We start from the raw sequence: 4,760 nt of genomic DNA, 5'->3' as shown, positions 1-4,760 counted from the left end.
ATATATATATATATACACATGTATATATATGAATATATACATATCTGTACATATATATGTATACATACAAAATTAAGAGGAATGACCACTAAAGTGGACACCTAATATGCTAAACATAGACGAAAAATCGCCATTATCACAAAGAGTGTGTCCTCAAGAAAATCTCAGCAAAACGCCAAAATGTAAAAATGAGCAAGAGAAATTAGAATATACGAAATAAAAACGATTACCTACGTACCATGGTTTCACTTGTTAATATCTATATATGAAAACATGCAGACATCTGCAAGATCGTCAGCGTAGTCTGTCACTTACAAAACACAATTTCCAGAACTAGATACAGAACGCTCAACCGAAATAGAGCATGTATAAAGTTCTACAAATTATATTTTCTCAAATCTCTTCACTTTGGCACGCTGAGGTCGGAAATAACTCTGCAGTTAATAAATTTCAGCAGTTTCGTGGTAATGGCGATTTGACGTCTATGTTTAGCATACTAGGTGTCCACTTTAGTGGTCAGTCCTCTTAATTTTTTATGTAACACAATTTTTAATATTCGGATTTTTTAAATATGCTAAGCCACTGGTTTTAATTGATTAATATCTACCCTATTTAATTTTAAATAAAAATGTTCTCTAACCGGTAAATTAGCTGCTGAAATTTATTAATTGCAGAGTTATTTCCGCCCTCAGCGCGCCAAAGTGAAAAATGAGCAAGAGAAATGAAAATATATGAAATAAAAAACGATTACCTACGTACAAATGTTTCACTTGTTAATATCTCCGTATGCAAACACGCAGATATCTGCAAGATCGTCAGCGTAGTCTGTCGCTTACAAAACAATTTCCAGAACTAGATTATTTTGTTCTTCGGTGTGCATTTACCATATTTATTGCGTTATCTCTGTATATTATTATTATTGTTACTGTCAAGTTGATGTTTATTGTTGCTTGTGCTTAATTTGAACTGTCAAACGTTGTATAGCGTTAATTTTCGCCCAGCGGGGCGAAAAATTGTTTTTTCTGCTCTCTTTTTAAAGCGATAAAAAATTACAAACCGCTTTTTTGTGTTCCTGTGAAAGGAAAATTTATTCAATATGGAGGATGGAATGGCGTTACGCCTAGACTTTCTACTTTGCAACGAGGACTTCCCAATTCTACAGGAAGAAAATGTGCCACAGCTACAAGAAAACCAACAAGTACCCAAGGAAGTTAAAAAAGTGAATAGTTTTTCTGCCGCTGTTGGCGGACAATTTCAAGAAATAGATATTGTGCCAGAACAGTTGTTCAAATACAGGAACCTGATAAAACATACCGAGAATGAAACCAGGCTAATTCCACTAAAAGAAATCTTACAAGATTTGGCAATTAAAACCGTTATATATAAAGTATATAATAGAAAGGAAAAGCGCATCATGATTATGAAGACAGATATTATTGAAAAGTGCCTCGCTCCTGTGTGGGAAAAAATAAAATATGTCGGAAGAGGCCCACGTAATGCTACTATTGAGGCACAATTTGAAAACGCCGATGTAGCTAAAGAGACATCTACGGTAACTCTAAAAACTGACGAAATAATGTTGTTACCCACATACCTCGGCCGGAGAACAGCCAAAATTACAACTGAGGAAATTCCGGGCGGGTATGACGTATTTTGGATGGTAGCTGCACTTATTTATGATGTGGAAGAGCAGGTAAATATCCTCTCCATGAGAAAGAGAAACGCACTAAATTGGAAGGGACAGACGCTTGAACTCTTGGTCCAAGCGTCCAAAGAAACGCTCGAAAGCAGACCAGACAGAATTTTCATAGGGGAGGGACTCAGTGCAAGAGTGTCGGTGGAGGGACGACGGCCCAGATGTTTCAAATGTAGTGAAAAGGGCCACGTCCGCTCCGAATGTGAAAAGGTGAGAAAACCGACGCAAAAAAAGTAGAGGTCCCTCCCCAACAGGATGAAAAAAATAACTGAGAAAGCTGAACCAGAAAAAGACGACAACCAAGAAAAGAATAAAAAGCCGCAAGGTAGCAATGAAAATTAACATAAAGAAGACATGGAGTTCAGAGTGGTAACAAACAAAAGGAAAAAACCCTTGGCCCAGATTCCCCTCCCCTTCCAAAAAAAAAGACAAAATACAAAACACACAAAAAACTCCCAAATTGAAACCCGCCCCTAAACCTCCACAAGAAAGAAATGTTTCATACAATTCAAAAAACGAAACATTACACGGGATTATAACAAAAACAAACTATACAGTGTTGGGTCCAATTGAAGGCAAACCGCCACACATACGGTTAGCTAGGATTACGGCAGAACATTACGAACAATTCAAGCAGCTATACAAAGAAGACATACATGACGTGAGTCAATTTATAGTTAAGAAGAAAATAATCCTAACACCAATGGCTACGCCGGACAAGGATGATACAGGAGGAGGGGACGACGAAAGTCGTGAAGACCCTCCTGCTATTTTTAAGGTAAAGTAAACGCTTTTTATCATGGAAGTGAAGTTAGGGTGTGTGAATGTACGTGGCCTGGGGTCGAAATGGAAGCAGACATGCCTCCTCGACGACCTCAGGTCGCGTGAGTTGGATATATGCGTTGTGACTGAGTCCAAGCTGAACGTCCCACAGTCGTTCTCGCCTCTTCTGAACGACTACGAGAAATTTATTTCTCCGAGTCAAGGAATGAGTGGGGGCGTTGTTGTACTGTTCAAAAAAAGCTTGCACGTACAGGTAAGTACAGTCTTTCTTGACCCAGAAGGTAAGCTGATCGTTCTGGATGTGACACATGTGAGTAAGCAGCCAGTCAGGCTGGTGGCAGTCTATGTTCCACTGGACGATAGACAAACGATTTTCTTTCGAGACTTGGAAAATTTCCTAATGTCGTGGAAAACTTTTGTTTTAACAGGAGACTTCAACGCTATTCTCAACGTGCGAGTGGATAGTGGTGGCTCGACGAATAGAAGAGAAAGCCCTGGCCTAAAAAGGCTACTAGCGAGCTATAAACTAGTAGACCGCTACAGACTAGATGAACCGCTCGTTCCACAGTGGACGTGGTCAAATAACGACGGTTCACAAAGGTATTACTTAGATAGGGTTATTATAAAAGATAGTGATAGTGATATAGTTAGCTGTCTACAATTTCACTGTACCTCTTACACGGATCACAAATTTGTGACGTGTGAGATACAGTTAGCTAAGTGTCATAGACAGGGACCCGGGTACTGGAAGATGAACAAGTCTATTTTGACTAGTAATGTCCTCCGTGTTCGGGTTAAGGAGTTAGTGCAGAGGGAATTATGCGGAGCCATCGTTAATAACAGATGGTGGTGCGCCCTCAAAGCAGCCATACGTTTAGAGTCTCTTAGAGTTAGCAAAGAGCTAAGTATAGAGGGAACTAGACTAGAAGGGCAATTAACTAAGGAGTTAGAGGAGGCCACAGCATCAGGCTCTGCATCCAGAGTGTTGGCGGCGAGATCGGTATTATTCCGTCACCTCCACGCCAAACACAGAGGTAGTAGAGTCAGGGCTAAGTTACGCACGGTGGGCAGAGAAAGTATTAACGTTGCCAGATGGGCCCGTCGTGTGGAGAGTCGGAGAGGCAGAAAAGCTTCAGTACAGTCTTTAATTGACGAACAGAGGCGCCGGATCGAAGGACAGGAGGAGATGCAGAAGGCCTTTCATCAGAATTTCGCACAGTTGTTTGGGACGAACGAGGCGTTGGACCATGGGGATCCCTTAAGGGATTTCCTGGCTGACGGACCGCGATTCTCGGCAGGTGAGGCGAGTTGTTGTGAAGGATCGATCACAGCTGCGGAGGTCGAAGGGGTACTGGCAGAGTGCGCTCGGGACAAGTCACCGGGACTGGATGGTCTGCCCTATGAGTTTTACAATAGTATGCCGGATTTGTTCGGACACTTGCTGGCCTGCGTTTACACGAACTGGCAACAGAATGGGAGAATTCCCAGCTCTGTGAGTCGGGGAGTGGTAACACTAGTGAGAATAGACCCGAGCAAGGGAGACCATATTAGTAATTTCAGGCCAATAACTCTACTAAATGTGTTAAAGATTTTGACCAAGGTGCTAGCAAAAAGGTTGACGGTTGTCGCGGAGAAGCTTGTCGGGAAGGCGCAAACATGTGCCATCCCTGGCAGGTCGATCCAGGGCAATCTTCATCTCTTACGCTACACCTTAGACAGGGTGGGTAAAGTTTCCGGTAAAGGTGGGGCACTGGTCCATTTAGACCAAAGTAAAGCTTTCTATAGGGTTGAACATCGATATCTGTCGGCGGTCTTTGAGGCGCTGGGCTAGGTCTGGAATTCTGTGGTTGGATGAAGGCCATTTATAGTGGCATCAAATCCACGGTTCAGTTGAACGGTTACCTGTCGGAGCCGTTTGAGATCTGACGTTCAGTCCGTCAAGGGTGCCCCCTGTCTCCACTTCTGTATGTATTGACTCTTGAGCCATTGCTGCGGAAGTTGGAGAAATTGGGATGCACCACTAATGAAATCGGAAGTGGTAAGGGTGTCTCTGCATATGCGGATGACGTCACCATTACCGTATCCAAGATGACTCAGCTACCTCGCGTAGCGGAGGCAATCAGAAGATACGAGACGGTGGCAGGGGCAAAAGTTAACCATGACAAGACTGTCGGTTTGCGGCCCGGCACCTGGAGCAGCAAGCCGATATCGTCCAGTGTCCTGGACGGATGGTCCTGTTAAGTTGCTCGGAGTTTGGTTTGGTCCGGACTCCCAGATGGAG

Source organism: Octopus bimaculoides, chromosome 17 (assembly GCF_001194135.2).
Source record: "Octopus bimaculoides isolate UCB-OBI-ISO-001 chromosome 17, ASM119413v2, whole genome shotgun sequence".
Taxonomy (NCBI): Eukaryota; Metazoa; Mollusca; class Cephalopoda; order Octopoda; family Octopodidae; genus Octopus; species Octopus bimaculoides.
The sequence above is the reverse complement of the archived record's forward strand: the minus strand, read 5'-3'. Positions refer to the sequence as shown.